Source organism: Dipodomys spectabilis, unplaced genomic scaffold (genome assembly GCF_019054845.1).
Source record: "Dipodomys spectabilis isolate Male_0828 unplaced genomic scaffold, ASM1905484v1 ptg000188l, whole genome shotgun sequence".
NCBI classification, from domain to species: domain Eukaryota; kingdom Metazoa; phylum Chordata; class Mammalia; order Rodentia; family Heteromyidae; genus Dipodomys; species Dipodomys spectabilis.
In genome coordinates, this window is record NW_024870865.1 from 1,990,191 (window position 1) to 2,002,992 (window position 12,802).

General features: G+C 52.7%; 1 protein-coding gene across 2 annotated transcripts in view; it reads left to right on the top strand.

The window, feature by feature from the left end:
- The first annotated feature begins 5,698 nt into the window (after window positions 1-5,698).
- Window positions 5,699-12,802, top strand: part of Spsb1 (splA/ryanodine receptor domain and SOCS box containing 1) — a 54,881-nt gene continuing 47,777 nt past the window's right edge. Inside the window, exon 1 of one of the 2 annotated variants that reach the window (XM_042695763.1) lies at window positions 5,699-5,897. The gene's annotated coding sequence lies outside the window, so the exon portion shown is untranslated. The remainder of the gene's footprint in view (window positions 5,898-12,802) is intronic. The other variant, XM_042695764.1, reaches the window with a different exon arrangement.

Below are 12,802 nucleotides of genomic sequence, written 5' to 3' on the forward strand. Positions count from 1 at the left end.
TGCTCTGCCATGAGGCTCATGGGGATTCCTGGTACTCTGAGATCACAGCCATTCGAACATGGGCAGCTCTAGCTTTGCAATGTCTCACTTTACTGGCTGGGTGACTGGGCATGCTCTTCAATCACCTTTTTGTTGTTGTTGTCTGTCATAGGGCTTGAACTCTGGGCCTGGGCACTGTCCCTCAGCAATTCAACTCAAGGCTAGTGCTCTACCACTTGATCCACAGCGCCACTTCCGGCTTTTTCTGCTTATGTGGTGCTGAGGAATCGAACCCAGGGCCTCATGCATGCAAGGCGAGCGCTCTACCACTGAGCCAACTTCCCAGCCCTTCTTCAATCACTTTAATGTCCCAGAATCTCTTCATAAAATGGAGACAGTCACAGCCCCATGTGAGCACGGGAGGCTCACGCGTGAACACATATCTAAGGCACAGAGCAAAGCGTTTGGCACGTGAACAAATGTAAGTTTTGAAAATCGTGGCTGAGCATTGATGTCTCATGCCTGTCACCCTAGCTACTCAGGAGGCTGAGATCTGAGGATCATCGTTCGAAGACAGCCTGGGTAGGAGTCAGTGAGACTTTTATTTCCAATTAGCCAGAAAAAAATTGGAAGCAGAGGTATGGCTCAACTGGGAGAGTACCAGTTTTGATCCAAACCTAAGGAACAGCTCCCAGGCCCTGAGGTCAAGCCCCAGTATTGGTGCACGCATGCGTGCGCGCACGTGTACACACACACACACACACACACACACACACACACACACACACACACACACACACACACAGATTACATTCATCCAATGAATTTGGGAGTCTTCATTCTTTTTTCTTCCACCCACATCTCCCATGGAGGCAAAGACTGAAGACATGCCTCAGGAAAAAGAGATCCTGTCTATCAACTGCCACCACCAAGTTCCCAGCCAGAATGTTCTAGGCTTTGTGTGAAGGACGGCAGGACAGATGCTTCATGCTCTTACACGAGGCAGAATGGGGGCTGTTTAGTTTCATTCTCCAAACTCAGTCCTACCGGCTCCATCCTGTGGGACAAGCACTAGGAAGCTCCCCGCACAGCTGGTTCATGTCAACAGATGTTTTCTGGATGAATGACACAGCTGGGCCCTGGGTAAGGTGTGGGTGGAGCCCTGAGGCTGGAACTGTGGGTCTGGACCAAACAGAGCAAACCCTCCTGTGGTGGGCTGTGGCAGGGGAATGAGCTTCTGACTATTGGAGGTGAATGACCTGTCATTTGGGACAGAAGGATTCTTTATATAGTGTCTTAAAGTTCTGAACTGAATACAGGTTATTTCCCCAGCCCCCTAGAGCCCACAGAGTAAACACATGTACAATGATCCTTATTCTCTCCATTTTGTCTGAAATGACCCCATTTATGGCTTGTCAACAGTCTGTCACTGAGATGGAAATTCTTTAAGGCCAAGACCCTGGTCTGTTTGCTTACTACTTTCCAGTATACAGAACTACACAATACATATTCATTAAGCTCCTTAGTACTTAATGGAAAAGAAACACGGAGAGACCAAAGGAATAAGTACTTTAAGGGGGCTATCTCTCCTCTGTTTTCTTTTCTTCTTCCTCTTCTTTCTTCTTCCTCTGCTTCCTCCTCCTCTTTCTTCTTCTTTGTTTAAATTTTAGTTGTTTTTCAGATAGGATCTTGAGTTTTTCCTAGGGCCATCCTAAGACTATGATCCTCTGTCTATGACTCTCTCGTAGCTAGGATCACAGGTGTGAACTGCCATGTTTAGCTATTGGTTGAGATGGGGTATTGCACTTTTTTCCCCCCAGGCTGGTCTCAAACTGCTATCCTCCAGGCAGCCACTTCTGGAGTAGCTGGGATTACAGTTGTATATTACTTTTAATATAATTTTACTATAATATTCAAGATGCATTCCCATAGGGAAAATATCCTGAAAGACTAATGAAAGTATCTACTCAAGGTCTAAGATGGGCACCAAGACAATAGCTTGCTCATTATTCTTTCACTGGAGATGTCTTTAAGGAACTTTGTAATTACTACCACAAGATCATATCTCTATTTATTTCTTCTTAAATCCATTGGAACTCTTCCCAAGTCTGGTTACTACCCAAGTCCCAGGTCAAAAGCCATCAGCTCTCATTTATTTATGATTAACAATGTCTGATAGAGCTATACTGCAATCCCACAGATGGCCAGCAGGTGTCACTGTTTAATAACATGTGATCCAGTGTAACCCATACCATCTAAATCTACAAAATGACTGCTGGAAGAGGGAAGAAGAGCCACTCCACTTCAGTCTTACTTGGTGAGGTAGATATATCTATGCTAGAGATGTATAATGAATCCATGTTTTATTAATGTGCTCCCATACTCCTTCTTTCTTTCTTGTGGAACTTGTCAGAACTCCTCAGAATCCTTTGATTTCATTCTAACACACAAAGCCCTGGCTGAACATGTTGTGTTCAGTTTCGTTGAATGATTATTAGCCTTCCCAAATCCTAAACTATAAAACAATTCTGTAGATAAAGAAATGGAATCTCTATAGGCTAAGTACTTTTTCTTTCTTCCTTTCTTTCATCACACAGAGCTGAGTGCTGGTGGCTCACACCTATAATCCTAACTACTCAGGATGCTGAGATCTGAGAAGTAGTTCCCCCTCCCCCCCACCCCACACACAAATCACACAGCAAGGGAATGATTGACCTGGGGTTTGTATTATGCTTATCTTGTTCCAAATTCTCTTATTATTCACTCTCATGAGCAAAAATGTCTTGAAAAGACGTGAGCCCCTAGCCCTGTGAGGGAGGGAGAATTCTCAGTAAGATCACAGCATATCCAAGATGTCTAGTCTAGATAAGAAGAAAATAAGTTTATGTTACTTTGTTTCCTAATTGTTTATCCTTATCATTTCTGTGAGTCAGATTAAGGTGGTGAGCAAATTCTATCAGCTGCATCCCTGAGAAGAGGGTAGAGTGTGGGGTGGGGGTGGGGGGAGCTGGGAGCCTAGAGCCGCTTCCCTCCTTATCTACCCCTGTGGGACCCAGATCCTTGGTTTAAGATCTGAGTCAGGCTTCCAGTGTTTACCAGCTGATGTTAAACAGTGTTTATCAGCTGACGTTACAATATTGTAAGATTATGTATCTTTTCTAGCAAACAATAGTATCAGCAGGGATATGAGTTTATGCCTAATGTGGCCTTCAGGATTGATTGCCCAACCATAGTGAGCCCAGCTGTCATTGCTGGGGTGGTGTCAAGCTCCCCAACAGCCAGCCCACACGCCTAGGTCTGGAAGAAGGGGATACGTCACTTCCTATAGGTTCCTTGGCAAATTGGGGCCAGCATGACTAAGAGACAGACTGGACTGGAGTAGAGCTGAGAGTTCAAGACTAATGTTGAAGCTGAGCACCGGTGGCTCACGCCTGTCATCCTAGCTACTCAGGAGGCTGAGATCTGAGGATCACAGCTCAAAGCCAGCCCAGGCAGGAAACTCCATGAGACTCTTATCTCCAATGAACCACCAGAAAACCGGAAGGGGCACTGTGGCTCAAAGTGGTACAGCGCTAGCCTTGAGCAGAAGAGCTCAGGGACAGCACCCAGGTCCAGAGTTCAGGACCTACGACCAACAAAAAAACATTTTAAAAATTAATGTTGAAGGTGCTGGAGGAGTCAATGCCTTTTAATTGGGAACTGCCTCTGACAGGGGCCTCATATCAAAAGTGGGGTTTGGAACCCTAAGCAAACAAACAGGCCCTATGGCTCTAATCATGACCTATGCCCCTTTTGCCCTGGTAACCCCCCCCCCCATGCCAGGCTGAGACAACCAGGGGCTAACTTCTCTAATCGCCAAAGGTTCACAGGAAATCACGAGTTCTTTGAAATTTGAAATAGCCCTGAGGTGATAGCCAGGCTGCCCTTTGAACCTAGAATGTCACAGGTGAGATCAGCTTGCACGTGGGTGTGTGTCCTGCATGTCCACAGCAGTCCGTGAAGCATCTGTATTATTCTGGATTGAGAATGAAAGGAAAGTACTGTGCTGTACAGAGATGTGAGACGACGTCAGACCTTCATGTCTACAGCCCGGCTGGGCTCCAGGCTCCGCCACGGCCTCCACTCAGTAACTGTTTCATCTTTACTATGAGCACAGGGTGTCTGCCCAGCCCTCACAGCTTAGAGTAAAGATCAGTGGAGATGACACACGGTGAGTGGTTAGAGATAGAAGGAGATTTCACTCTTGAAACAGCAATGTCTTCTAATATATATTAAATCTCCTCAGTTCTAAGGGGGTGCTCTGGTAGGGAGGGTCTAGAAAATTCCTTTAATAAATCAGAACCTCAAGACACCCAGAGCCAAGTCTTCAGAGCAAGGACTTGTCCTGGAAGTTGTTTATTCATTCATTCACCATTTTTTTTTCTTTTTTGTTGGTTGTGGGGCTTGAACTCTGGGCCTGGGCTCTGTCCCTCAGCTCTTCAGCTCAAAGTGAGTGCTCTACCACTTCAGCCACAACGCAGCTTCCAGTTTTCTGGTGGTTAATTGGAGATAGGAGTCTGACTGACTTTCCTGCCTGGGCTGGCTTTGAACCACAATCCTCAGATCTTGTCCTCCTGAGTAGCTAGGATTACAGGAGTGAGCCACCAGCGCTAGGCCATTCAACCAATTTCTAAGCCTGGTTTGGTGATAAATGCCTGTAATCCCAGAACTAGAGAGACTGAAGCAGGAAGGTTGCAAATCTCAAGCCTGGGCCACACAGCGAGGTGAACCCTGTCTCTGCCCCTCCCCGAACACACACACACACACACAAACTCATTCACTCTTGTTTTTTTTTTTTTTTGGGTCCGGTCATGGGGCCTGAACTCTGGGCCTGGGCGCTGTCCCTCAGCTCTTCAGCTCAAGGCTAGCGCTCTACCACTTGAGCTACAGCGCCACTTCCGGCTTTTTTCTTTTTGCTTATGTGGTGCTGAGGAATCGAACCCAGGGCCTCAGGCATGCAAGGCAAGCACTCTACCCCTGAGCCACCTTCCCAGCCCCACTCATTCACTCTTAAACTCACACTCATTTACCCCCCCCTCACCCCCCACAGCTCAGGGAGCGCAGACATCCTTAAACTTGGGCCGTCTATGCATTGTGGGTGCTCGGGTGCCAGGCCCTGGGGATCCCCGAGACCTGACACCCCCATTACCTATGGGTACGCATCTGCTCACATACGGGTCTCTAGTCCCTCAGATTACAGAGGGATTTCCCATGGGCTCCCCATGTTTAAATGAGTGAGCCTGGCCCCCCCTCTCGGGGCCGGCACTGCCGAGGCTGGCCCCTCTCCCTTGGTTGCTAGTGAGGCCTTAGACCCGGCCTTGCCCCTAAGAGCCTCCAGAGGCCACGCCTGGGCAGTGGCTGCTACCCGGGGGCCGGGAGGCGGGGCCGGGAGGCGGGACCCGGAGGTGGGAGTGGAGGGCCGAGCGCGACACACGACGCCCGCAGTTGCGCTGAACGCTTGTGGGCGGGGCCTGTGTGGGGCGGGAGATGGGCGTGGCCGCCTGGGCTCGGTGGGTGTGGCCGGTGTCGGGGCGGGCCCTGCGGTGGGCGGGGCGGGCCCTGCGGTGGGCGGGGCGGGCCCTGCGGTGGGCGGGGCGGGCCCTGCGGTGGGCGGGGCGGGCGGGCCCGCCCACGGCGCGTTTGGCTTTTTTTCACTTTAAAGTCGTCCGTTGCTTTTTCTTCCCCGCATCCAAGTCGCGCTCGGGCGGCCCGCGCGCTCGCAGCAGCAGCCAGGCTCCAGGCGCTGGCGCCGGGGCCGCGGGGAGGAGGCGACTTCGCTCCCTGCGGTGGGCGCGGCCCGGGGCGCCCAGAGCCTTCAGGGTGTCGGAGAGCGACGGCCTCCCCGGGCGCGGTAGGCAGCGCCGGACGCCGACGACCCGGTGGGTGGGCGCGCGCGGCCCGGCGCGGGGGGCCGGGGTGGGGGCGGACGCGGGGTCGGCGCGGCGGGCGGGCGGGCGCGGGGCGGAGCCCGGGAGACCCCGCGGGGCCGCGGCCGCTCCGCCGAGGCTCGAGTCCCGGGAGGGGGGCGGGCGCCGCCCAGCGCCGCCGCGGCGGGACCGGCGCGTCGAGGTGGCCGGTCCCACCTGCGGGGCGACGCCGGCCGGGGGTCGCGGCCCCTGGCCGTCCAGGGCTGAGCCCCGGCGGCCGCAGAGGAGACGGAGGCCTGGGGTGCGCGGCGGGACCTCCCGGAGCCCAGCGCCCGGACCCGGCTCCGAGGCCGTCCCGGGCCGCGGGCGGACCCCGGCCCCGCAGCCCCGGCCGGGCAAGTTAGTTTCGCTTTTCCGCTAGTCTGGACCGGGTTGGCCGCGCGGCCCGCCCGGCCCCGGGTCCCCGCCCGGCCGGCCGCCCGGCCCGGCCCGCTGCGCTTCCCCGGAGCCCCGGGAGACGCCGCCGCCGGCGCCGCCCGCCCAGCCGGCTTCTCCGGGCAACGGGCAACCGAACGGAGGGAGAGGCCGGGGTCACGTCAGGAAATGGATGAAGACGGGAAAAGCCGAGCCGCCGGAGCCCGTGGGTGGAATCGCAGGACCGGGCGGCCGGGGCCTGGGGTGCGTGCGGGGACCCGGTGGCCGTCCTGGTCAAGATGGAGTGGATGAAGGCAGATGTGCCCTTGAGGATGCTTGCTCTGCCCGGAAGTTGTGTGTGTGTGTGTGTGTGAGTGTGTGTGTGTGTGTGTGTGAGAGAGAGAGTTGTGGATGCTTGCCTGAGTGTGTCTGCGAATGTGGGTGCGTCTGTGACTCTGTGTGTGTGCGCGTGTGACTTCATTGTGTGTGCTGTCTGTTAACGGGGGCTCTTGCATGTTTCTGGAAAGGGCTGGGGGGGGGGGGCTGTATTGGACCACCAGCCGTCACTGCTCAGGGGCCCCCCTGCAGTGCCAGCCCGGGAAGGGGGGGGGGTGGCTAGGCTCCTTGCTCTTTCTCTTTTTCTCTGAAAACCAACTACAGTTTGGTGGTGAGCTGGCAGGGGCTGCTTCCTGAGTGAGTAATATTTAATTAAACTCTCCAGCCGGTAGCCTCAAACTGCTCATGAGCTGAGTTTTAACAGGTGTTCTTGGTGAGCGCGCCATCCCCGTGACTAAGGCTTGGTGTCCCTGGAAGGATTTTCTGTCTAGGGGGTGCAGGGTGGGAGCAGGGCGGAGGCTTTCATCCCGGGTTGTTGAGTGTGAGGAGAGCAGGGAGCCCGGAAGGGAGCAGGGCTGGCTTCTCACTTCTCACTGCTCCTAACCAGCAGCTCTGAGAGGGGCTGGTTGCATAGATGAAGTGGAATCACGGAGTCAGGGAAGCATCTGGGCATCTAGCTAGGCTACCCCTCCTGTCTCAGCAGATGCCCAGAGACAGTGTGCAAATTATTCAAACTGCACAGATGGGGCTGTACACCAGGACTCCCCAAGTTCTGGCTGATGCTGTTGGTTTACCGGCCCTGGCACTGGGGTCATGGGCCAGGCGGGCGGTCACAGAGTGATGGACTGCATTAGATCATTTGAAGCTTTCCTTCCTCCTCCTTCACCCCTCTGCTTTTTTATTCTGTCAGGAGTAATTTATCTGGTAGGTGGAGTGTGGTGTGTGTGTGTGTGTGTGTGTGTGTGTGTGTGTGTGTGTGTGTGTGTGTGTGTGTGTGTGTGTGTGTGTGTAGGAGATGTAACACTTTCACAAGTTTTCCTCTTTACTTTTTGGTGGTGATGGGGTTTGAAGTCAGGGCCTTGCACTTTCCAGGCAGGTTCTCAGCCATGGAGACATTCCCACACTTTCCTCTTTTATTTTGGGCCATAGTAGGACTTGCACTGAGGGCTTTGTGCTCTCACTTGGCTTTTTTCTGAGCTGTACCACTTGAGCAACACACTTCTACCTCCAGCTTTTTGCTGGTTAACCAGAGATAAGAATCTTACCAACTTTTCTGCCTGGACTGGCTTCGAACTGTGATCCTCCGGTCAGATCTCAGCCTAAGGAGCCAGGATTTACTGGGGTAAGCCACCAGGGCCTGGCTCAAGTTTCTTGCTCAGCCTGGCTGCCACCTTAGAAGCAGTAGTGACTTGAGCCACAGCAGGGAACAAGCCAGGGGCAGGCTTCAACAGAGGCAGTGTCTTCCAGGGCCTGGTCCTGCCTGGGCCCCAGTGATGTCACTTTGGATCTAGGCGAGGCTGCATTCCTCGGGCTGCTCCAGTGCAGCAGGGCTCCCCATGGCTGCCGCATAAAACTCTTTGCCCTGGAATCAGCACAGATGTCTGCTTTCTCCCGGCTCCTGGGGCCAAGTGGCTCACTGAGGCTGATGTATGTGGGGTGAGCTCTGTGCTGCACCTGCACCTGGATGGAAACTTGCCTGCGATGCATTTTGCAACTGCTCTGATTCTTAGGGTGTTCACGAGTGTAGTCTGGCACTTGGGCACCACTTCTCAAGAAATAGGATGTGGCTGTTGTGCATGAATCGATTTATCTTTTGTTCTGAGTCGTATCAGACAACAGCATAAGGGCAGCCCCCGGTGTCTCCATCCTCCAGAGGGGCACAGGCCTGCCGTTCCCCTGCCGGCCGATGGATGAGATCTCACTCTGTGCAGTGCTCTCCCCTTCCCAACCTAACTGTGAAACTCTGCTCCAAGCCAGGGGCTTGCCATGTGTGGCTAAGAGAGTGCAGTGTGTGCACTGATCATGGTCACGGTAGACCAGTTTTATGGAAGATTCTAGTACCAGATTTATGACTTTTTGTGTGTGCCCATACTGGGGGCTTGAACTCAGGGCCTTGTGCTCTCCCTTAGCTTCAGGACTGTATGTCTACTGATTGAGCCGTACCTCTACTTCTGGCTTTTTACTGGTTAGAGTTGATAATCTCACAGCTTTTCCTACCCAGGTTGGCTGAGAAGTGTGATCGTCAGATCTCAGCCTGAGTACCAGTGCCCAGTGGCTTCAACTTGCATTCCAAAGGGGTTACCTGTTACTTTGGGTTAGGGCCAGGGTAAGGGTGAGCGAGGCTCTTGCTCCTCGGAGGTGAGTTACAGTGCTGACGAGGGAGGCTCTGCAGGTCCGTGGCTCTCAGAGGAGATCTGCTTGTTGCAACTCCCTGGCGCCTTTGGGTAGCTTCCTGCTTGTTTTGTTGTAATGTTCTGTTCATTGCCCAACATGAAGAATTATGAGTCCAGGGATGGTGAGAGAGACCTCATCGGCAGCAGGCTTGGGCTCCCCAAGCCTCTCTGGAGGGTTGGCCAGGAGAAACTGCCAGGGCCAGGCCCAGGCCCAGCCTTGCCTGCCATCCAGGCCTGAGGCTTGTGCAATGTGGGCGTGGAGCTCCATGGCAGGCCCGGGCACCAGGAAATGATTTGTCAATAAACTGTGGACCAGACCTCAGTCCCAGCTTAACACTCTTGACTCTGCTGTAGATGGAGGGTTCTGGAAGCCTCTACCTCACCAAAGCACCTCTTAGAAAACAAAGGGAACCCACACTTGGGAAGGACAGAGAGGAGAACTCATAACATCCAGGTTTGGCAGCACCTACCTGTGACACAGCCTCCGCCTGACCTGGTGGTACACGCGTTGCCTGGTCAGCCAGGAGTAGCCGCCTGCAGCAGCTGGCTGTTTTGGGATCACAGTGATGGTTAAATAAGCATCTGTGTACTGTGGGCATCTGCATTTTCCACTTGTTGGATCTGGTCACCCCCCTACAAGGAGCAAAGTATTTTCACTGTCCCCAAAAAGGTGCCCCACACTCCAAAAGAACTAATGAGCTCTCTGATTCCCACAGCAGGAACCTGGGAATGGACAGGGAGGGACTGGTGGGGGAGGGCTGAGTCAGGTCAGGTTGACTTTGTTGATGTGGAAATTCTTTTTTTTTTTTTGTTGGTCGTTGGGCTTGAACTCTCTCTCGGCCTGGGCGCTGTCCCTGCGCTCTTCAGCTCAAGGCGAGTGCTCTACCACTTGAGCCACAGCACCACTTCTGGGTTTTCTGGTGGTTTATTGGAGATAGGAGTCTCACGGTCTTTCCTGCCCAGGCTGGCTTTGAACTGCAATCCTCAGATTTCAGCCTCCTGAGTAGCTAGGATTACAGGCGTGAGCCACCAGTACCCAGGTCGACTTAAGTGAAAACACACAACTACTAAAAAAATAGCTAACACAACAAGGGGTGGTAGAATGTCTGCTTAGCCACCACAAACTCCTGAGGTCAAGACCCCAGCACTGGGGAGGAAAAAAGAAATAGCTACCTTACAGTGACTGGAGTAAAACTGTAGAAGCTCCCTGGGTTTGATGAGGAAAAGATTCATAGGCTGAGGGAGATTGGAATGCCAGAGTGGGTTTGCCACTTAAAACCCACCCACACAGTGGGAGGGGCTTCAAGACACTTTCAGAAGCCCTGGGAAATGGATTTGAGAGGCAAGGTTCTGTGCCCTTGAAGAGCTCTATGATTGTTCCTCCCTGAGAACCGCAGCCACTTAGAACTTGGAAATGCAGTGGGAATAATTGGATCCTGGGGTGATGGGGGCCAAGCAGCAGCACTCTACCTCCAAAGGCAAGGTAGACGTAATTAGTAATTACTGTAATGGGCAGCAGAAGCAAAGCAGCAATCAGAGCTGTCTGACTTGTGCAGACAAGGGTGCTGGTGAGTTAATCACCGCGTTCCTAGAAGTGAAGTGGATGGAAAGCGAACTGCCTTCTTGACTCTACAAGCTGCACAAAACCTCCAGAAAACTGAAATCTCCATGTAAATCATAATAGCAGAGAATCACTGGACACTGGTGGCTCACAGCTGTCATCCTAGCTACTCAGAAGGCTGAGATCCGAGGATTGAGGTTTGAAGCCAGCCTGGGCAGGAAAGTCTATGAGACTCTTCTCTCCAATTAAGTACCTCAAAAAGCCGGAAATGGAGGTATGGCACAAGTAGTAGAGTGTTAGCCTTGAGCAGAAAAGCTCAGAGACAGAGCCTATGCCCTGAGATCAAGCCTCAGGACTGGCTACATACATACACAAAAGCAGAGAATCATGACTCCTCCATTCGTTTCCAGGCCTGAGCCACTGAGCAGACACTGGACTTGTGAATGAGGAGAGGCCGTGCCTCTGTGCATGGCGACCCAAGTACACTAATAAGTTGATAGCTCATCTTCCCATTGGCCTTCTTCAAAGGGCCTTATGGCCTTTGATCAGGGTGAGTGCACTGGGGAAACAGAAATAACCAGACCTTCTGGGACTGGTGAACCCAATTCTGAGTTGACCTTAATTCCAGGAGACCAGAAATGTTAAGGTGGACTTCTGGTTAGGGAGGGGCTGATGGAGATCATGTGATCAGTGGAGCTTTAAATCAGGTCCAACTCACAATGGGTCACATGGTCCCCAGATATGTCCTGAGATTCTTTCTCTAGTCCTGGAAGCAGCACGACTGGAGGAAATGTAGCCAGCAGCTGGCAGAATTCTCACATTGGCTCCTTGGTGGAAAATGGTAGCTTCCACTGGGAATATCGTGAAGCAGAGGCGATACTTTCATGGGATGGCAGAGATTCGTGTCTCCCAAGGGTATGAAAGATGCTAGGAGTGGAGTTTCCCACCACATCCCACCTGGCCTGTCTAGAACACATAGCCACCCTGGAGAGTGACAATGCTGGCTATCCATTGGACCAAGAAAAATTCCACTTGCAGCTGCTGCACTGTGTGAAACTTCCTTGCACATGTCTCTTGGTAGCCATTCACCCAGCAAATGCCTCATTGCCCATCCGTTCATGGGGCTCGCCAGCAGTTTGCTTCCAACTGGCAAAGTCAGTAATGTAAGTCCTGGGGCTGAACTCAGGGCCTGGGTGCTGTCCCTCCCTCCCTCCCTCCCTTCTCTCTCACTCTCTTTCTTTTCTTTCTTTTTTTTTTTTTTTTTGTTGGTCTTGGGGCTTGAACTCTGGTCCTGGACGCTGTCCCTCAGGTCTTCAAGGCAAGTGCTCTGCCACTTGAGCCACAGTGCCACTTCCAGTTTTCTTATGGTTCATTGGAGATAAGCGTCTGCCTGAGCTGGCTTGATCTCAGCCTCCCATTGTCGTGAGCCACCGGTGCCTAGCTACTGTCCCCTTTCACTCAAGGAAGTCTAGCACTCTACCATTTGAGCCAAAGCTCCACTTCTAGATTTTTTTTCTTGCTTCCACTTGCAGTTTTCTTATGGTTAATTGGAGATAAGAGAGTCCCACAGACATTCCTGCATAGGCTAGATTCAAACTTCAATGCTCAGATCTCAGCCTCCTGAGTAGCTAGGATTACAGGCATGAGCCACCAGTGCCTAGCTGATAAGGCATCGTCATGTTAGAAGATGGTAAAGAAGTTACATTGAAATTCTGGTACATTTCCAGGGGTCCAGTGGAATGGGGCATGCGGAGGCACCCATTCTAAGGGGAAGGGCAAGTTGTGCCTCTCCCTGCCCCCTCCCCCCCCCCCGAAGAAAGAAGCTGATACTAGTGGACCTATTTGGACTTTAAAGGCCCCCTCACTTGAGTGTTGCTCTTACGCAGCTGCTTAGTGACCCCAAGATGCGCGAGGTCTGAAGGCCTAGGAGAAGTTTCTGCAACAGGTCCAAGCTGCTGTGCAGGATGCGCTGCCTCTCGGATCACGTGACCAGCAGCTCCAATGGCTCTTGAAGTGGCAGATGCTGTTAGGAGCCTTTGGCAGTCTCTGTAAGTGAATCATAGCCCAGGCCTCTGGGATTTTGTAGCAAGGCTCAGCCAGCATCTCCACTAACTACTCTCCTTTTGAGAGATGACTTTTGGCATGCCATTAGGCTTTCAGTGGAATGTGAGCCTTGGACCATGGGCTGCCACATTGCCACCTGACCTGAGCTG